General features: G+C 36.9%; 1 long non-coding RNA gene across 1 annotated transcript in view; it reads right to left on the bottom strand.

The window, feature by feature from the left end:
* The window catches only part of LOC137205016 (uncharacterized), a 242,152-nt gene extending 220,305 nt beyond the window's left edge, over positions 1-21,847 (bottom strand). Inside the window, exon 1 of the long non-coding RNA XR_010933957.1 lies at positions 21,754-21,847. This is a non-coding gene — a long non-coding RNA (uncharacterized lncRNA). The remainder of the gene's footprint in view (positions 1-21,753) is intronic.
* Positions 21,848-23,228: the final 1,381 nt, after the last annotated feature.

The following is a 23,228-nucleotide window of genomic DNA, read 5'->3' as shown; positions in this document are numbered from 1 at the left end:
TCTCCAATCTCCATCTGTATGACAGACAATCTAGAGTCTGTCATACAGAATGAAGTAAGTCAGAAAGAGAAAAACAAATACCGTATGCTAACACATATACATGGAATCTAAAAAACAAACAAAAAAATGGTCATGAAGAACCTAGGGGCAAGACGGAAATAAAGACTCAGACCTACTAGAGAATGGACCTGAGGATATGGGGAGGGGGAAGGGTAAGCTGTGACGAAGTGAGAGAGTGGCATGGACATATATACACTACCAAACGTAAAATAGATAGCTAGTGGGAAGCAGCCCCATAGCACAGGGAGATCAGTTCAGTGGTTTGTGACCACCTAGAGGGGTGGGATAGGGAGGGTGGGAGAGAGGGAGACGCAAGAGGCAAGAGATATGGGGACATATGTATATGTATAACTGATTCACTTTGTTATAAAGCAGAAACTAACACACCATTGTAAAGCAATTATACTTCAATAAAGATGTTAAAAAAAATAGATGTGTTTATTTAAGAATAAATATATCCAATGTGCACCCAAATAACACATTTTATCTGCAATGTACACCAAGATTTTGCATGCTTACAGTCTTAAAAAACATCATTTTAGCTCCTAATATAGGGTTATAAGTGCTAAAAGCCTGTGAAGCAAATTCCCACTCTCAGTCTTAATTTTAAATGACATTTCTTTTTTAAAAAGAGGGGAAAAGAGCATAGAAAATAAAGACAATATAAGCCACACTAAGGAAGAGTGCATAATTTTTAAACTGAAATATTTTTATAGCTTGGTTCTTTACCTTTACAAATAAATTTTATAATCAGCTTATCAACTTCTACAAGAAAAACAGGAAAATGTCCTGGTAAAATTGCACATGATTAAATGTTTTTGTACTTCATAAAAGTATGAACTGTACTTGCTTTATAAACTTACATATTTCCTTCCAAGAAAAATATTATATAATAAAACTATAAATCAAATTTTAGAAAAACATTATTCTACTAAAGTACTGTGTTAATATAATTAAAAGATAATGTAATTGTAATTTTAGGATAGAAAATAAAGTGAAATTAATTTTAATTCTTTAAAAATCAAATACAAATCTTATATCCACCTGAAAACAGGCAGTCTAAAATTATATATATTATATTCATAGCATAATTGTAGCCAGGAACAAGAAAAATTAAATAGTGATTAACTGATTATTAACCAGGTAGCTTTTGTCTTGGGAATTCCCATAGTTTATAAAATAGTGGGGTCTCTACTCAGGAGTTATTTTTAAACTTTTTAGAAGAGAAATATTTTCCTTAGGCTTTTACACTGTCCATATTTTTTTTATCACTGGATGCTAGTCTGTGTTCCATCTTTTCATTAACACCCTAAATTTGTTTGTTAAAGGACATATTCTTGGAAAACAAATGCTATGATGGTGGTTTTTTCATACGTAATTAGAAAATAATTAGAGATGATAAATGAATTCAAGCGAAATTTTCGTAAAATTTACATACATTGAAATTCCACAATGTAAATGTGCAGTTCAAGAAATTTATATATATATGTGTTTTTACATAAACATATATACATATATACATACATATATATATGTGTGTGTATATATATATATATATATAAAAAACACTTCTATCAAAGTATAGTATATTTCCGTTAGTTCAAACTTTCCATTGTGCCCTCTTAAAGTTATTTTAACCTTCCATAGGTGACAATTCTTCTGTATTTTTACCTCCATGGATCAATTTTGACTATTCTTGACTGTCATATAAATGGTATCATATATAATGTACTCTTTTATAACTGGTTTCTTTTTATCAACATAGTGTTTTTGACATTTAAACATGTTGCATCTATCTGCAGTTTATTCTTCATTTTTTATAGCTGAATCACCTTCTACTGTATGAATATATCATAATATGTTTATCCATTTTTCTTTTGAAGGACAATTCAGGTGTTTCTAGTCATTTTTATAAGAAATGTTGCTATAAATAACTGCATACATTATTTATTGTGTCTCTTTTTATTAAATTTATTTATGTTCTTGTCAGTATTATTCCTTCAACAGAGAATTAGAAAATATAAGAATCAACTAAAGCTGAGGAATACAACAATTGAAATGAAAAGAACACTAGAAGTAATCAACAGTGGAGTAGATGATACAAAAGAATGCACAGGCTATTTAGAAGACAGAATAGTGGAAATCACCCAATCAGAACAGCAAACAGAAAAAAGAACTAAAAAACTGAGAATAGTTTAAGAGACTTCTTGGACAACTTAGCATACTAACATTCACATTATAGGGGTCCAGATGGAGAAGAGACAGAGAAAAGGGCAGACAGTTATTTGAATAAATAATGGTGGATAATTTTCCTAACTTGGGGAAAGAAATAGATATCCAGGTCGAGGAAGCACAGAGAGTCAACAGGATGAACAGAAGGAGCACCACATTAAGACATATCATTATTAAAATGGCAAAAGATAAAGATAAACAGAGAATTTTAAAGGCAGAAAAAGAAAAACAATGAGTCACCTATAAGTGAACCACCATTGGGCTATTAGCTGATTTTTTCAGCAGAAACTTTCCAGGCCAGAAGGGAGTGGCATGAAATATTTAAAGTGCTGGAAGAAAAAAACTTAAACCAAGAATACTTTACCCAGCAAGGTTATCAATCAGAATTGAAGAAGAGATAAAGAGTGTCCCAGACAAGCAAACACTATTCATCACCACTAAAAAGGTCTTAAAAGAAATGTTAAAGAATCTTCCTTAAGCAGAAAAGAAAGGACCAGAACTAAAAATAAATGAAAGAAAAAATATCACTGGTAAAGGTGAATATATAGGAAAGACAGTGAATAAACTACTTAAAAATCTAGTATGGAGGTTAGAAGACAAAAGTCATAAAATCAACTCTAACTGCAATAAGTAGTTAATGGATATACAAAGTGGAAAGATGTAAAATATGGCATCAAAAATATAAAACATCAGGGGTGGGAAAATGTACTGCTTTTAGAATACAAACTTAAGCAACTAACAGCTTAAAATAAACTGCTATATATATGGAATATGAATTTCATGGTAACCACAAACTAAAAATCTATAACAGATAAAAAATACAGAGAAACAAATCCAAACCTAACACTAAAGAAAAGCAGCAAATTACAGGGGAAGAGACTAAAAGAAGAAGACAGGAAAAGAAAACAACAAAACCAACCTGAAAACAATGAACGAGATGGCAATCAGTACTCACTAATCAATAACCACTTTACATGTGAATGAATATACGTAATGTAATCAAAACACATAGGGTGGATGAATGGATAAAAAATAAGACCTATGTATATGCAGCTTACAAAAGACATCAGATCTAAAGACGGACACAGACTAAAAGTGAAAGGATGGAAAAAGATATTTTATGCAAATGGAATCAAAAAGAAAGCTGGGGAAATAATACTAATATCAGACAAAATATACTTGAAAACAAAGACTGTAACAAGTGACAAAAATGGCATTACATAATGATAAAGGGGTCAATACAAGAAGAGTATATTACATTCATAAATATTTATTCACACAGCACAGAAGCGCATAAATACATAAAGCAAATATTAACAGACATAAAGGGAGAAATTGACATTAATACAATAATAGGAGGAGACTTTAATTCCTCCCCTGCATCAAAGGAAAGATCATGCAGACAGAAAATCAATGAAAACATTGGCCTTAAATGATACATTAGCCCAAATGAACTAATAGATATATATAGAACACTTCATCCAAAAACTGCAGAATATACATTCTTTTCAATTGCACATGAAACATTCTCCAGGATAGCTCACATGTTAGGCTCCTAAATGTCTCAATAAATTTCAGAAGACTGAAGTCATATCAAGCATCTCTTTTGACCACAACAGTACAAAGCGAGAAATCAATTACAGAAAGGAAATGGAAAGCCACAAACATGAGAAAGCTAAGCAACATACTACTAAACCACCAATGGGTGAACAATAAAATTAAAGAGGAAATTTAAAAACAGCTTGAGGCAAATGAAAATGGAGACAAAACATTCCAAAATCCATGAGGCTCAAAAAAAGCAGTTCTAAGAGGGAAGTTTATACTGATACAGGGCTACATCAAGAAAAAAGAAAAATATCAAACTAATAATCAAACCTTACACCTAAAGAACATATGAAAAGAAGAACAAACAAAACACAGTGTTAGTGGAAAATGGAAATAAAGATCGAGCAGAAATAAATAAAACAGAAACTAAAAAAACAAAAAAAATATAGAAATAATCAATGTAATTGAGAGATAGTTCTTTGAAAAGATAAAGAAAATTGATAAACCATTAACCAGACTCATCAAGAAAAAAAGAAAAAGGGCCCTCCAAAGTAAAATCAGAAGTGATAGGGGAGAAGTTACAAAAGATACCACAGAGATTCAATCATGAGACAACTAGGAACAATTATATGCCAACATATTAGACAACCTAAAGGAAATGGATAAATCCAGAGCAACATATCATCTTTCAAGACTGAATCAGGAAGAAACAGAAAATCTGAACAGACTGATTACCAGCAATGAAATTGAATCAGTAATAAAAATTCCAACAAACAAAAGTACGGGGCCACATGGCTTCACAGGGGGATTCTACCAAAAATTTTAAAGAGTTAATACCTATTCTTCTCAAACTATTCCCAAAAAAATGAAACAGAAAGAACACTTCCAAACTTATTCTACGAGGCCAGCATTATCCTGATACAAAAAGCAGACAAATACACTAGAAAACAAGAAAATTACCAGTCAATATCCCTGATGAATGTAAATGCAAAAATCCTCAACAAAACATTAACAAACCAAGTTCAACAATACATTGAAAATGACTATTCACCATGATCAAATAAGATTTATTTGAGGAATGTAAGGAGGGTTCAGTACCTGCAAATCAATCACAGTGATACAACACATTAACAAAACAAAGGATAAAGACCACATTATCATCTCAATAGATGCAGAAAAATCACTTGACAAAATTCAACACTTCCTTTATGATAAAAATTCTTAACGAAGTGGATATAGAAAGAATGTATCTCAATATGATAAAGGCCATATACAACAAACCCATGGTTAACATCATACTAAATGGTAAAAAGCTGAGATCTTTTCCTCTAAAATCAAGAACAAGACAAGGATGCCCACTCTTACAACGTGTATTCAATATAGTATTGGAATTCTTAGCCAAAGCCATCAGACAAAAAATAAAAAAGCATCCAAATTGAAAGGGAAGCAGTGAAGCTGTCACTATTTGCAGATGATATGATACTATAGAGAGAGAATCCTAAGGACTCCACCAAAAAACTATTAGAACTAATAAATGAATTCAGTACAGTTGCAGGATACAAAATCAATATACAGATATGTGTTTCATTTCTTTACAAACTAATTTCTTTACAAACTAATTTCTTTACAAACTAATTTCTTTACAAACTAATTTATATTTTTTGTTAGTTTGTTAAAGAACAAACTAACAAAAATATAAATTAAGGAAACAATACCATTTAAAATTGCATCATAAAGAGTAAGATACCTAGGAATAAATTTAACCAAGGAAGAAAAATCTGTACTCTGAAAACTGTAAAAGACATTGATGAAATAAATTGAAGACACCACAATAAGTGGAAATATATACTGTGCTCATGAATTGGAAGAATATTTTTGAAGTGTCCAAACTACCCAAAACAATGTACAGATTCTATGCAATCCCTATCTAAATACCAATGGCATTTTTTAAAGAAAAAGAACATATAATCCTACAATTTGTATGGCACCTCAAAGACCCTGAATAGCCACAGTAATTTTGAGAAAGAAGAACAAAGCTCTGATTTTTAAAATATACTACAAAGCTACAGTAGTCAAAACATTATGGTACTGGCACAAAAACAGACACATAGACCAATTAAATAGATAGAGAGCCCAGATTAAAAAATCTTGTTTATGTGGTTAATTAAACTATGACAAAGGAGCCAAGAATATACAATGAGGGGAAAACAGTTCCTTCAATAAATAAATGTTGGGGAAACTGGACAGCTACATGTAAAAAATTAAAACTAGACCATTTTCTTGTAACATAAGTAAAAATAAAATCAAAATGGATATAAATGTCAGACTTGAAACCATAAAATTCCTAGATGAAAACATAGGCAGTATGCTCTTTGACATCAGTGTTAGCAATCCTGTTTTGGATCTTCCCCCTTATGCAAAGGCCACAAAAGCAAAAATAAACAAATATGACTATCAGACTAAAAATCTTTTGCACAGTGAAGAAAACCATCATCATAAATGAAAAGACAACCTACTAAATGGGCAATACTATTTGCAATAGATATGTCTAACAAGGGATTAATATCCAAAATGTACAAAGAAGTCATACAACTCAGTATCAAAAAAATAAGTAATTCAATTAAATACTGGGCAAGGACCTATATAGACATTTCTCCAAAGAAGACACAGAGATGGCCAACGGACACATGAAAAGATGCTCAATATCACTAATCATTAGGGAAATGCAAATCAAAACAACGAGATATCACCTCACACATGTCAGAAATGCTGTTATCAAAAAGACAACAAATAACAAGTGTTGGCAAGGATGTGGAGAAAAGGGGATCCTCGTGCACTGTTGATGAGACTGTAACTTGGTACAGCTGCTATGGAAAACAGTACAGAAATTACTCAAAAAATTAAAAGTATAAGTTCCACACAATCCTGCAATTCCTTTTCTGGTATGTATTTGAAGAAAACAAAAATACTAATTAGAGAATATATATGACCCCCTATGTTCAATGCAACATTATTTACAATACCCAAGATATGGTAGCAACTTCAATGTCCATCAATAGATGAATGGGTAAAGATGTGGTATACATATATTAAAGGAGTATTACTCAGCTGTAAAAAATAATGAAATCTTGCCATTTGCAACAACATAGATAAACCTGGAGAGTATTATGCTAAGTGAAATAAGTCAAATTGAGAAAGACAAATTCTGTATGATTTCACTTGCATGTGTAATCAAAAAAACAGGACAAACAAACACACTTAACAAAACAGAAACAGAGGCACAGAGAACAAACCGGTAGCTGCCAGAGGGGAGGGGTTTGGGAGGATAAGTGAAATATGTGAGGTAGATTAACAGGTACATATTTCCAATGATAAAATAAATAATTCATGTGGATGTAATGTATAGCATAGGGAACACAGTCAATAATACGTAATAACTTTATATAATGATAGCAACTAGACTTATCAAGCTGATAAAACTGTAAAGTATAAAAATATCAAATCACTATGCTGTACACCTGAAAATTATATAATATTTAAGTCAATTATACTACAATATAAAAAATAGAAAATATTGAGAGTGCCTTCAGTAAAAAGGAAATGCAACATGAATTTCATGACATCCCAGAAACACAGGCCGTACCCTTGCTAGGCCATACCCTTGCTAAGACATTTTCAGTTGAGAGGCTACATCAGAAATTCAACCTGATCAGACTACAAAGCATGCAAGTGGAGCAGGTTGTGAAATTCACTTCCTGAATTAGTATTTTTGAGATTCATACAGTCTGGGACTATTCTGTTGGATCCTGCCATGGTGACTTTTTCAACTGTTATGAGATATTCTTGTTAAAAGATTTTAGTGACACTTTTCATTTCAAGCTGTTGAGGAGACTGGGAGGTGGACAGAGCAGCTGCGAGTCTTATCTGTGTCTGGGATACTTTCTTTGAAGGCAGGAGTGAAACATACTCACAGAGCAATAAACAATCCATCTTCAAGGGGCTTCTAAAATAATGAGGCAGGTTAGAAATGATGAGAGATGGAACTAAAAACTAATGAGTAGTCATACAGAAGAGAGAAAAGATATGAGAAATGCTTCCAAGGTAGAAGTAACTGAACTTGGAACATATTTTTGTCAGGGGGAGCAGGCATATATAAAAGGAACAAATTCATATTACAAACACAAATTTATACAAAATGACAAATACTTACCCCAAACTCATGTTTATAATGTTTTACAATAGACCCAGACAGATTAACCCCCCACCCAATAAAAACCTCATAATATCTGTGATATAAGGAAAAAAATCAAAGGCACACCAAAAGAACAAATATTTACAGAGCAACTCTGTATGACAACAACCTGAAGACTAGCAGAAAAGATTTTCCACAACTAAAAACATGAAGAAGGAACCACAATGAAAAGGATAAAAGGGGCAGAGAGTAGGTATAGTCAAGACCCACACACCCAGGTAGGCAACGTACATACAAGAGAATAATCACAACTGCAGAAGTTCTCCCTAAGGAGCAAGGAGTCCAAGCCCTACATAAAGCTCCTCAGTCCACAGATCTTGCCATGGTAAAATGAGACCCCAACATCTTGCTTTGAAAGTCAGTGATGCTTGCATGTGGGAGAGCTGAAGAGCTGTAGGAAACAGACTGTTTTTAAAGGGTGCTTTCAAAACCTCACATGCTCTGGATCCCAGTGCAGAGGCAGTAAATCGAAAGGAGCACTGGTCAGACCCAATTACTGATTTTGCAGAGCTTCATAAAGAGCCAGGAGGCAACTGGGACTCCTCCTGGGGACATAGATATTGGCAGCAGCTTGTGTTAGGCACTCATTCTATGAGATCACTAGTGCTGGTAAGAACCATTTTGAGTTCTCCCTCTAGCTTATCAGCTCTGGAGGGCTACTTGCCCACCTGTGGGCTGGCACTAACCCTGGGAACACAGGGCTAAGCAGCCAGCCATGCAGAGACCTGGCCACACCCACTAGTGGGCTGGTGCCACCATACAAATCAAGACTTGGCAGCCAACCAGTTTGGGGGCCTGCCCTGCTTATTAGTCAACCCCACCACAAAAGAAGGACCCATGCAGTTCACATAGGGGGCATGCTTACATCATATAGCTCTGGTGACCAGAAGAGAGTGTGCTGCTGGATGTCTCCTACTTAAGGCCACTTTTCCAAGATCGGGAACTAAACTGTGTAATACATAGATGTAAACACAGAATTGAGCAAAATGAGGAGACAGAAGAATAAATTCCAAAGGAGGAACAAGATACAGCCCCAGAGGAAGAAATAAGTGAGGTGGAGATAAGCAGTCTATTTGATAAAGAGTTCAAGGTAATGATCATAATGATACTCAATGCACCTAGTACAGGAATGGATGAACACAGTGAGAAGTTTAACAAAGAGTTAGAAAAGAGTAGAAAAACCAAACAGATCTGAAGAACACAATAACTGAAATAAAAAATACACTAGAGGGCTTCCCTGGTGGCACAGTGGTTGAGAGTCCACCTGCCGATGCAAGGGACGCGGGTTCGTGCCTGGGTCCGGGAAGATCCCACATGCCGCGGAGCGGCTGGGCCTGTGAGCCATGGCTGCTGAGCCTGCGCATCCGGAGCACAGGCTCCGCAATGGGAGAGGCCACAACAGTGAGAGGCCCGCGTACTGCAAAAGCAACAACAACAACAAAAATACACTAGAGGAAATCAGTAGTAGATTAGATGATACAGAGGAATGGATCAGTGAACTGGAAGACAGAGTAGTAGAAATCACCCAAGCTGAACAGAAAAAAAAAACTAATTTTAAAAAATGAGGATAGTTTAAGAGACCTCTGGAACAATGTCAAGTGTACTGACATTTGAATTATAGGGGTCCCAGAAGGAGAAAAGAAAGAAAGAGGCAGAGAAGTTATTTGAAGAATTAATAGCTGGAAACCTCTTAACTTGGAAAAGGAAACAGACATTCAGATCAAGGATGCACAGGGAGTTCCAAAGAGGAATGAGCCCAAAGAAGTCCACACCAGGACACATTATAATTAAAGTGGCAAATATTAAAGATAAAGAGAGATTCTTAAAAGCAGCAAGAGAAAAGCAACTAGTTACATACAAAGGAACTCTCTAAAGATGATCAGCTGACTTTTCAGTAGAAAATACTCAGTAAAAGGGAGTGGTGTGATATATTCAAAGTAATGAAAGGAAAAAACTTATAACCAAGAATACACTACCTGGCAAGGCTATAATTCAGATTTGAAGGTAAGATAGAGTTTACACACAAGCCAAAGCTAAAAGAGTTCAGCACCAGTAAACTGGTTTACAGGATATGTTAAAGGGGCTTTTCTAAGTAGAAAAGGAAAGACTACAACCAGAACTACACAAATTATGAAAGGAAAAATCTCATTGGTAAAGGCAAACATACAGTAAAGGTAGTTGATTAACCACTTACAAAGTTAGTAGAATTTTAAAGTATAAAAATAGTAAAATCATCTACATCCACAATAAATATTTAAGGGATACACAAAACAAAATGATATAAAATATGATGTCAAAAACATTAAATGTGGGGAGTGGGAGTAAAAATGCATGGTTGTTAGAGCATGTTCAAACTCCAAACTTAAGAGATCATCAACTTGAAATAATCATATATATATATATACACAAATATATATATATATATGTTGTCATATGTACACCTCATGATAACTACAAACCAAAAATCTATAGTAGATACACACACATAAAAGAAAAAGAAATCCAAACATAGCATTAAAGATAGTCATCAAATCAAAAGGCAAGAGAATAAACAATCCCAGAGAGGTCTCCTCCCTTCTACCATATGAGGTTATAATGAGAAAATGACTATTTATTAACCAGGAAGCAGGCCTCACTAGACTCCAAATCTGCCATAGCCTTGATCTTAGACTCTCTATCCTCCAGAACTATGACAAATAAATTTCTGTTTCTTAAAAACCACTCTGTCTATGGTATTCTTTATAGCAGTCTAAACAGACCAAGAGGCAGACATTAGCGGAAAAGCTGTTGAAATCTAAATAAAGTTTGTACAGTAGTTAATGGCAGCATACCAATATTAATTTATTAGTTTTGAAACAGGTACCATGGTTATGTAAGATGTTAACATTAGGAGAAACTGGGTGAAGGGCATACATAAACTCTGTACCATCTTTGCAACTTTTCTGTAAATCTAAAATTATCCCAAAATTAATTTTAAAAAAGAAACATTAAAAAAACTCAACAATATCATACCCCTATACATTGAGTAATCCTTGGCAGCTACGCTCCCCTGACCAACACACACACCACCAAGACCAATGCATTTGCCAGTGTGTTGTGTCTTTTATCTTAGACACACGATAATTACAGATATTTTTAATAGGTGCATGCAGAAATATAATTGAAAATACTGGGCTTCCAATTATAACTCAGCTTTCAGGAAAATAATAACTAAGACATCAATAATAAAATAAATGTGCTTTTCTGACATTCTGAGAAAAATTTCAGAAACAACAAAAATTTATCCTAAAGCTTGAGAAGTAATACCACAGCTTCTTCCTAGGTCTTTCCTGTAAATTAGATCCCAACCACTGCTCATCTTCTAAAAATTTTCCAAAATAAGATCACTGAAATTGTTATTTTTTTGCATAGAATTTTAAAGAGTAATAATTTATTTAAAATGAAAAGAAAAAAATAAGTAGAAAACTAAAGTGTATTGGTAAATGAATTAGAATGGATATAAAATACTAAATTTTAGACTGCACAGTAAATAAATAATAAATGGTAATAAATAAGTTGCTTAGTGACATAAGATTAAGTAGGATGAGTGAGAAATATTAAGTAGCTAGGTGAATAAAAGAGTAGATGAGGGGCTTCCCTGGTGGCGCAGTGGTTGAGAGTCCACCTGCCGATGCGGGGAACACAGGTTCGTGCCCCGGTCCAGGAGGATCCCACATGCCGTAGAGCAGCTGGGCCCGTGAGCCATGGCCGCTGGGCCTGCGCGTCCGGAGCCTGTGCTCCGCGACGGGAGAGGCCGCAGCAGTGAGAGGCCTGCGTTCCACCAAAACAAACAAACAAACAAAAAAAGAGTAGATGAGAGATGAAAAGAGAATGATAATTGAGATCTATTTAACTACAATTTTTAAAAATACCATCGAGGGGCTTCCCTGGTGGCACAGTGGTTGAGAGTCCGCCTGCCGATGCGGGGGACAGGGGTTCATGCCCTGGTCTGGGAGGATCCCACATGCCATGGAGCAGCTGGGCCCGTGGGCCATGACCACTGAGCTTGCGCATCTGGAGCCTGTGCTCCGCAACGGGAGAGGCCGCAACAGTGAGAGGCCCCCGTACCGCAGAAAAAAAAAGAAAAAAAATACCATCGAAAGTAAAAGTTTTATCTTAAAGTGATGTTGGTCCTGAAAAAAAATAAGTACTTGAGTAGTAGGTTTAGTTTTCTATATTATAGCATTAACCTTATTTCTTAATTTCAACATTTAAAAGATATATTATGTATACAAAAGGGTAAATGAACCATTGTGTAAAATAGGCTTAATTTGTCCATTCTCTCTATAGCTCAATGCCATACTGAAACATTTTTAATTAAGAATATGAAGTGACTCATTAACATTCAGCTCTAAAAATAAGTGACTAATTACAGCATGTTGACAAAAGCAAGTTACTTTATACATTGCCCCCAAATCTCTTCAAAAGAAGCAAAAAAATGGACTCAGGAAATTATGCTTCAAAAAACTTGGGGAGGGGCTGGAGTCAAGATGGCATACTAGGAGGACACAAAATTCGCATCTAATCACAACTAGGGCACCTACCAGGCACCGGTGGGGGACCATGGACACTTAAGGGGATGGAAGGAGCCCCCAGTGACCCAGTAGGATGTGGGGGTGGGGGAAGTGAAGGGGGAGGAGAAGTGGAGGCAGGACGGGACTGGCGCCGCGCCCCTGAGGAGTCTCTTGGGGAGGGGAAGGGATCCCAAGCCTGGAGGGGGAAACTGGGGAACCACTGGGAAGGCAGAGGATCAAAAGGGAGATTGGCCAGGCTTCCCTTGCCCACCTGGGCTCCCAGGAACCTGCTGAGATCCTGGGCCTGATCCTCTGCCCACCTAGGCATCCTCCAGCCACCCGGGTCCTGAGGGAGTGGGAGGGAGGAAAGGGGGAGCGAAAGTAAAGACCGGACCTCCAGGACCAGCACCCCTGAGGGATGGCTGGGGTAAGGAAGGAGTTCCGAAACCCAATGGGACCCACCCACGGCGACAGGCGAGACTGTGGGGGAGATGGTAGGGGAGGGGCGTGAGGGAACGGAATGGAATGGGGCCAGTGATTTCCCTGTCCACTTAGGCACTGGGAAGCCTGTGGGGCTCCTGGGCCTAATCCTCTGCCCTCCTAGCCTCCCTCCTGCCGTGCAGAGCCCAAGGCCCACCCCTAAACCCCACCCAGGGCACTCTCTCTACATTCAGAGACCTCCTCCAACACGCTGGGCCTAAACCCTACCCACACACCCTCACTGAGGGCCCTACCTACAAACTCCAGAACTCCACTCTCCAGAGACCCTCTTTCCATGTGTGGCAGAGATCCTAAGCAGAGGACCTGCCCCATGTTCAAACGTCACCACCCCACCTCTCTAGGTCTCAACCCACCCTAAAGCTCGCACCTGCCTAAGTTCCACCCCCCGCCTAAACTCCGCCCCCATAGCCAAGGCTTGTTTTTTTTTTTTCTTTTCTTTTTTCTTCTTTTAGATTGGGGTTCTGTTTTACATGTTGATTCATTGTTGTTGATTCTTTTATATTTTTACTTTTCCTAATAAATATTTTATTTTTCTAATTTTATGTTATTCTTTACACTTTGTTAGTGATCTCTCCTTTTGACTTGTTGCCCACCCCCCTTTTTTGTTCTTGGCTGTGGTTTTATTTTACCTTATTGCAGTTGTTCCAATTCTAGTTTTATTTTCCTAATATATTTTTTATCTCTCTATTTTTATTTCATTTTTTATTCCTTGATATGGTACTGCTCTTTTTCTTTGTTTTTTCCTTTTTTTTTTTTTTTACTACACCACAAAGCTTGCAAGATCTTGGTTCCCAGGCCGGAGGTCAGACCCAGCTCCTGTGGTGGGAGCTCCGAGTCCAAACTGCAGGACTAACAGAGAACGTCAGACTCCAGGGAATATCAATCAGAGTAAGGCCTCATGGAGGTCCTCATCTCAGCACTAAGACCCAGCTCTATCTAACTGCCTGAAAACTCCAGTGCTGGACATCTCAGCCAAACAATCAGTAAGACAGGAATACAGCACCAACCATCAAAAAAAAAAAAAAAAAAAAAGACAAAAAAATATGTTACAGACAAAGGAGCAAGGTAGGTAAACATCTACAAGACGAAATAAATGAAGATGAAATTGGCAAACTACCTGCAAAAGAATTCAGAGTAATGATAGTGAAGATGATCCAAAATCTTGGAAACAGAATGGAGAAAATACAAGAAACATTTAACAAGGATCTAGAAGATTAAAGAACAAAGAAACAGTGATGAATAACACAATCACTGAAATTAAAAATATTCTAGAAGAAATCAATAACAATAACTGAGGCAAAAGAACGAATAAGTGACCTGGAAGATAAAACTGTGGAAATAACTGCCAGGGAGCAGAATAAAGAAAAAAGAATGAAAAGAATTGAGGACAGTCTCAGAGACCTCTGGGACAACATTAAATGCACCAATATTCGACTTACAAGGGTCCCAGAAGAAGAAGAGAAAAAGAAAGGGACTGTGAAAATATTTGAAGACATTATAGTCAAAAACTTCCCTAACGTCGGAAAGGAAATAATCAAGTCCAGGAAGCACAGAGAGTACCATACAGGATAAACCCAAAGAGAAACACGCCAAGACACATATTAATGCAACTATGAAAAATTAAATACAAAGAAAACATATTAAAAGCAGCAAGGGAAAAATAACACACAAGGGAATCCCCATAAGATTAAGAGCTGATCTTTCAGCAGAAACTCTGAAAGCCAGAAGGGAGTGGCAGGACATATTTAAAGTGATGAAAGGGATAAATCTACAACCAAGATTATTCTACCCAACAAGGATCTCATTCAGATTCCATGGAGAAATTAAAACCTTTACAGACAGGCAAAAGTTAAGAGAATTCAGCACCACTAAACTAGCTTTACAACAAATGCTAAAGGAACTTCTCTAGGCAGGAACACAAGAGAAGGAAAAGACCTACAAAAACAAACCCAAAACAATTAAGAAAATGGTAATATGAATATACATGCTGATAATTACCTTAAATGTAAACGGATTAAATGCTCCAACCAAAAGACATAGACTGGCTGAATGGATACAAGAACAAGAACTATGCATATGCTGTCTACAAGAGACTCACTTCAGACCCAGGGACACATACAGACTGAAAATGAGGGGATGGAAAAAGATATTCCATGTAAATGGAAATCAAAAGAAAGCTGGAGAAGCAATTCTCATTATCAGACAAAATAAACTTTTATATAAAGACTACTGCAAGAGACAAAGAAGAACACTACATAATGATCAAGGGATCAATCCAAGAAGAAGATATAACAATTGTAAATATTTATGCACCCAACATAGGAACATATCAATACATAAGGCAAGTGCTAACACCCATAAAAGGGGAAATCAACAGTAACACAATAACAGTAGGGGACTTTAACACCCCACTTCCACCAATGGACAGATCATCCAAAACGAAAATAAATAAGGAAACACAAGCTTTAAATGACAAATTAAACAAGATGGACTTAACTGATATTTATAGGACATTCCATCCAAAAGCAACAGAATACACTTTCTTCTCAAGTGCTCATGGAACATGCTCCAGGATAGATCATATCTTGGGTCACAAATCAAGCCCCAGTAAATTTTAAAAGATTGAAATTGTATGAAGTATCTTTTCCGACCACAACGGTATGAGACTAGATATCAATTACAGGAAACAAAATGTAAAAAACGGAAACAAGTGGCGGCTAAACAATACACTACTAAATAATCAAGAGATCACTGAAGAAATCAGAGGAAATCAAAGAATACCTAGAAAAAAATAACAATGAAACAACGACAACCCAAAACCTATGGCATGCAGCAAAAGCAGTTCTAAGAGGGAAATTTAGAGCAATACAATCTTACCTCAAGAAACAAGAAAAATTTCAAATAAACAATCTAACCTTACACCTAAAGCAATTAGAGAAAGAAGAACAAAAAAACCCCCAAAGTTAGCAGAAGGAAAGAAATCATAAAGATCAGATCAGAAACAAGTGAAAAAGAAATGAAGGACATAATGGCAAACATCAATAAAAATAAAAGCTGGTTCTTTGAGAAGATAAACAAAATTGATAAACCATTAGCCAGACTCATCAAGAAAAAAAAGGGAGTGGGCTTCCCTGGTGGTGCAGTGGTTGAGAGTCCACCTGCCGATGCAGGGGACATGGGTTCGTGCCCCGGTCTGGGAAGATCCCATATGCCGCGGAGCGACTAGGCCCGTGAGCCATGGCCACTGAGTCTGCACATCCGGAGCCTGTGCTCCACAACGGGAGAGGCCACGACAGTGAGAGGCCTGCATACCGCCAAAAAAAGAAAAAGAAAAAAAAGGGAGAAGACTCAAATCAACAGAATTAGAAATGAAAAAGAAGTAGCAACTGATACTGCAGAAATACGAAGGATCCTGAGAGATTACTACAAGTAACTATATGCCAATAAAATGGACAACCTGGAAGAAATGGAGAAATTCTTACAAAAGCACAACTTCCAAGACTGAACCAGGAAGAAATAAAAAATATATACAGATGAATCAGAAGCACTGAAATTGAAACTATAATTAAAAATCTTCCAACAAACAAAAGCCCAGGACCACGTGGCTTCACAGGCGAATTCTATCAAACATTTAGAGAAGAGATAATACCTATCCTTCTCAAACTCTTCCAATATAGCAGAAGGAGGAACACTCCCTAACTCATTTTACGAGGTCACCGTCACTCTGATACCAAAACCAGACAAAGATGTCACAAAAAATGAAAACTACAGGCCAATATCTCTGATGAACATAGATGCAAAAATCCTCAACAAAATACTAGCAAACAGAATCCAACAGCACATTAAAAGGATCATACACCATGATCAAGTGGGGTTTATTCCAGGAATGCAAGGATTCTTCAATATATGCAAATCAATCAATGTGATACACCATATTAAGAAACTGAAGGAGAAAAACCATATGATCATCTCAATAGACGCAGAAAAAGCTTTTGACAAAATTCAACACCCATTTATCATAAAAGCTCTCCAGAAAATAGGCACAGAGGGAATTTACCTCACCATAATAAAGGCCATATATGACAAACCCCCAGCCAACATCATTCTCAATGGTGAAAAACTGAAACCATTTCCACTAAGATCAGGAACAAGACAATGTTGCCCACTCTCACCACTATTATTCAACATAGTTTTGGAAGTTTTAGCCACAGCTATCAGAGAAACAAAAGAAATCAAAGAAATACAAATCAGGAAAGAAGTAAAGCTGTTACTGTTTGCAGATTACATGATACTATACACAGAGAATCCTAAAGATCCTAACAGAAAACTAATAGAGCTAATCAATGAATTTGGTAGAGTAACAGGATACAAAATTAATGCACAGAAATCTCTTGTATTTCTATACACTAATGATGAAAATCTGAAAGAGAAATTAAGGTAACGTTCCCATTTACCATTGCAACAAAAAGAATAAAATACCTAGGAATAAACCTACCTAAAGAGACAAAAGACCATGATACAAACAGATGGAGAGATACCATGCTCTTGGATTGGAAAATCAACATTGTGAAAATGACTACCCAAAGCAATCTACAGATTCAGTGCAATCCCACTCAAACTACCAAAGGCATTTTCCACAGGACTAGAACAAAAAATTGCACAATTTGTATGGAAACACAAAAGGCCCTGAATGGCCAAAACAATCTTGAGAAAGAAAAACAGAGCTAGAGGAATCAGGCTCCCAGACTTCACACCATATACGAAGCTACAGTAATCAAGACTGTATGGTACTGGCACAAAAACAGAAATATAAATAAATAGAACAGGATAGAAAGCCCAGAGATAAACCCACGCACATATGGTCACCTTATTTTTGATAAAGGAGGCAAGAGTACACAATGAATAAAAGAGAGCCTCTTCAATAAGTGGTACTGGGAAAACTGGACAGCTACATGTAAAAGAATGAAATTAGAACATTCCCTAACACCATACACAAAAATTAACTCAAAATGGATTAAAGACCTAAATGTAAGGCCAGACACTATAAAACTCTTAGAGGAAAACATAGGAAGAACACACTATGACACAGATCACAGCAAGATCGTTTTTGACCCACCTCCTAGAGAAATGGAAATAAAAACAAAAATAAACAAATGGGACCTAATGAAGCTTAACAGCTTTAGCACAGCAAAGGAAACCATAAAAAAAGAAAAGACAACCCTCAGAGTGGGAGAAAATATTTGCAAACGAAGCAACTGACAAAGCATTAATCTACAAAATATACAAGCAGCTCATGCAGCTCAAAATCAAAAAAACAAACAACCCAATCCAAAAATGGGCAGAAGACCTAAATAGACATTTCTCCAAAGAAGATATACTGATTGCCAACAAACACATGAAAAGATGCTCAACATCACTAATCACTAGAGAAATGCAAATCAAAACTACAATGAGGTATCACCTCACACTAGTCAAAATGGCCATCATCAAAAAGTCTACAAACAATAAATGCTGGAGAGGGTGTGGAGAAAAGGGAACCCTCTTGCACTGTTGGTGGGAATGTAAACCGATACAGCCACTATGGAGAACAGTATGGAAGTTCCTTAAAAAACTAAAAATAGAACCACCATATGACCCAGCAATCCCACTACTGGGCATATACCCAGAGAAAACCGTAATTCAAAAAGACACAAGCACCCCAATATTCATTGCAGCACTATTTACAATAGCCAGGACGTGGAAGCAACCTAAGTGTCCATTGACAGATTAATGGATAAAGAATATGTGGCACGTATATACAATGGAATATTACTCAGCCATAAAAGAAACAAAATTGAGTATTCGTAGTGAGGTGGATGGACCTAGAATCTGTCATAAAAAGTGAAGTAAGACAGAAAGAGAAAAACAAATACCTTATGCTAACACATATATATGGTATCTTAAAAAAAAAAAAAGGTTCTGATGAACTGAGGGGCAGGACAGGAATAAAGACATAGACATACAGAATGGACTTGAGGACACAGGGACGGGGAAGGGTAAGCTGGGATGAAGTGAGATAATAGCGGTGACATATATATACTACCAAATGTAAAATAGATAGCTAGTGGGAAGCAGCTGCATGGCACAGGGAGATCAGCTCGGTGCTTTGCGACCACCTAGAGGGGTGGGATAAGGAGGGTGGGAGGGAGATGCAAGAGGGAGGGGATATGGGGATATACGTATGCATACAGCTGATTCACTTTGTTATACAGCAGAAACTAACACACCATTGTAAAGCAATTATGCTCCAATAAAGATGTTAAAAAAAAACTTTGGGAGGTAAAAGCTTAAGATTTTTAAAAAGTGAACTCAAAATGATGTCATATAAAAAGGGTTACAACTAAACACAAGTTGTAAACATATATATTGCTCCCCTATCAAAATTTCATGTTGGTTAATGGTTATAAAGGCCTACTTTTCACCTATGGAGCAGAAACTCTAGTTTTTATATAACCAATATTTCCAAAGTGTCCAATCACCTTTATTTATTCATATAATAAATGATGAGTCAAGCTATTCACTTCTAATTTTGCAACTGAAACCACTGATATAGAGGAGCTAATACAGGCTGTCTCAGAATCACACAGGAAGTTGATAAAAGGTCCAGAAATATAACTGAAAATGTTATATGTCCATTTATGTCTTATCTGTATGAAAAAATTAAATATATGTTTCCCAGAAAATTTTAGGTGTCCTAAAATTAACAGAAACTTCATTTGGAAAACCATTTATTAATGTTTTTATTGCAGCTTTCATCATTTTTTCCCTCTCCAACAGCCTACCTCTATCCAAGTTCCCCTTCATACCCTTGTTATAAATTCATCTATTGGATCTTGTTAAAAACTGTTTAATAAAAACCACGACAATCAATAAAAAGCTTAAAATAAGAGAAAACAGGATAGAAACATGCAAGACACTACCAAAAAATCCTTAAGTGTGGATACACATAAAGGCAAAAATAAATTAGATGGGACTGAATTATTTGGTCAGGCTGATTTTCTGTGATTCACAAAGATCATCTTGCAGGGATGGGTACTTCTGGGTTTCACATCATTCTTGGAGGCAGAGCACCCTTTCTGATTGGTCAAGTCCTTCTGCTCTCTGGAAATGGTCTTAGAAACTCATTATAGACATGAACAACCTAAATGTCTACATTATCTAAGCAAGGTGTGTGTGTGTGTGTGTGTGTGTGTGTGTGTGTGTGTGTGTTACATTATGAGTTAAAAAGAAATGCAAAAACAAAAAATAAGTAGTTTCATTTATGGTCTGTCATATTGGCAAACATTATAAAGTATTACTCCAATCTGTCTGTGTGGTGCAAGCCGGTTACTTCCATACTCTTCTGGTGGGAATATTGTTATAGACTTTTTGAAAATAAATTAAGCAAACTACATAAAGATATGTTACTACATAAAGATACCAAATGATATTACTTCTAGAAAACTATTCATAGCATGAAGCAGTCTGGGCAGGACTTCCAGAGTAGCAGAGTAAGGATCACCATAAATCTACTCCTTTAGGAAAATAACAAAAACACTGGAAAAATGGTCAAAATCAATATTTTCAAGGCTACAGAGTTAACCAAAGGCTTTCAGTAATCTGAAGATTTTACTTTAGAAAAATGCTGAACTTGGAGCAGCAGGATTTGTGGCATTACAACCAGACCTACTCCCATCCCCATATCTATATCTCTGTGGTAGTCTTGAAAACTAGGAGGCTTGCATGCCTTGGAGGATGCCATCTGGGATTTAATCCTTCAAATCATGAAACCCCAGAGCATTATCGCTACTGAGATCCGTTTCACAGCTTTTTGGGAAAGCCCATTTCCAAGATGTTTTCATTGTATTGATTTCCAGTGGAATTCAACTCCATTGGAAAAACCAAATTTTCAGAGTACTTATCAAAAATAATCCATGGCAACTATTTTTCATCACAGTTGATGGAGGCTGTGATATTGAGATGGAGCAGGACCCTACGGTCCTTCCCCCCCCCCCCCGCCCCCCGCCCCGAGTCCTCAGCCTGCCTTCTGTCTGGGGGGAAACTTTAGCCAAACAAGTTTAATCATAGAAGCAAGACAATGCAGAAACAAAGAAAAACAATCAAAAGAGACCAAATAATAATAGTTTAGTCATTAAGCCAGGTCAAGGACTTTATTGCCTCTTCAAGGGCTATAGATAACATTCTGAGCCATAGCCTGTGAGCTGTCTTACAGAGACTGAAACCCCCACCAGGTGAAAAAAGTTAACTACATGATGACCAAACTGGAGCCATGACGTAAGCTGCCACAATTCTGGCTTCAAAGAAATGGGAACAAACCGACCCTGGAACTAAAGACTAACTGTACTGAAAACAATCAACATGACGCTGATAAGACTACTGCATGACTAATTTCAAAATGTCAGAGCTGACTATGCTGTTTCTGCATGTAGCCCCCTCCCTCCTTTTATGAAAGGTCTATAAAATCTCTTGCCCAGTGATTGTCAGCGGGAGGAGTCAGCTTTTGAACAGAAGTCCACCCTCCCCCCACCCCCAGGTTGCTAGCCTCCAAAATAAAGCAAACTTTCCACCAACCTTGCCTCTTTACTGGCTTCTGAGCAGCGAGCAGTCGGATTCCCACTTTCGGTAATGGTTTTTTTGACGTCCAACGTGAGGGTGCTGCGTTCTCGCGAGGCTGCTGCGTTCTCGCGACATCTAGCTCTCCTGGGGTTTTCCAGAGTAGAGCCGCGGGCCGTGGCTATGGCCTGGCGTGGTTGCGATGAGCCAGGTGCTTGTGGTTAGCTGTCCTCAAGAGGGGGATTTTGGGAGACGTTCCTAGCAGCTGCCGAAACCATTTGTTTCGGGGATCCTCCCTGTTTCTCCCCTGCTCCTACTACTAGCCGCCAACTTACGCTTTTCCTTGGTGGAACGGAAACATGCATCTGGATGAACTAACGAGCTACAAGACTGAGAAAGTCCGCAGGTGGGCACAAGGGCAAACTTCTCTTTTGAGCATGAAGTGCTATTTGGGCATTTTGCCAATTGGTTCTGACGTGGGTCTGATGTTGAGGACCGTTTGTGAACACAAAGTGCTATTGGACATTTTTGCCAATTGCTTCTGACGTGTGTCTCATATTAAGGACCGTATGTGAGCATGAAGCGCTATTGAGCATTTTTGCCAGTTGGTTCTGATGTGCCTCTGACGTTGAGGACTGTTTGTGAACGTGAAGTACTATTGGGCATTTTTGCCAATTGGTCATGACGTGTGTCTGACGTCAGTGACTGTGTTAGGGAAGTGTTTGGGACTCCATTGAGTCATCCTCTTGGCAAATTTGTGACAGTTCTGTCTTCTGGTGTGTGAATGTATATTCCATTTGTGTGACTGCTATTTTTGTTGTATTTTGTAAAATGGGAAATTCAGGTTCAGTTCATTAGAAAAATTTTAGCGATGAAATTATGACTCGAAAAAAAAGATATTTTTTTTAACAAGGTATAACAAAAGTATTCTTCAGACTCCAGAGAAAATTGGTTAAGATGAAACGCTTTTGAAACTCCAAAACTGGATCTTTTTACATATGCAGTTAGAAAAGCTAGCTTGATAAAATACTGTTTTCAGAATTCTGACCCTGAGAGAACAAATATATGCCTAAGAGAAGGCTTGAAGTTAATTCTTATCATGTCCTTGAAATACAAACATAGCCCACTGTGCCTGAGACTTCAGCCTTGGGTTACTTAGTAGAACTTCAGAAGATGTTTGGGTTTATTAAACACACAACTTGTGCCATATTAAAGAGAAATTATGCTATGAAAAAAATGTAAGCTTTCAGAGGTTATAAAATATGTTCTTAAATGTGCCAATCAGTAAATGCTGAACAGTTCAATTATTTGTTTCTTGGTTTTGTTAGGGTGTTTAAGGGTTAAAAATTGTGATATGTAATTAAAGCTACTAAAACTGATAAGAGAAGCATTTTAGTATGTAAAACAAGTAGGATATGTGTTGTCAGCGAGAAAAGGTATAAAAAGTGGAGATACTTTTATTGAAGAAAAATGATAATTTTTTTCTAGAGCTG

Source organism: Pseudorca crassidens, chromosome 13 (genome assembly GCF_039906515.1).
Source record: "Pseudorca crassidens isolate mPseCra1 chromosome 13, mPseCra1.hap1, whole genome shotgun sequence".
Classification (NCBI taxonomy): Eukaryota; Metazoa; Chordata; class Mammalia; order Artiodactyla; family Delphinidae; genus Pseudorca; species Pseudorca crassidens.
This window is presented reverse-complemented; position numbering and strand designations above follow the sequence as displayed.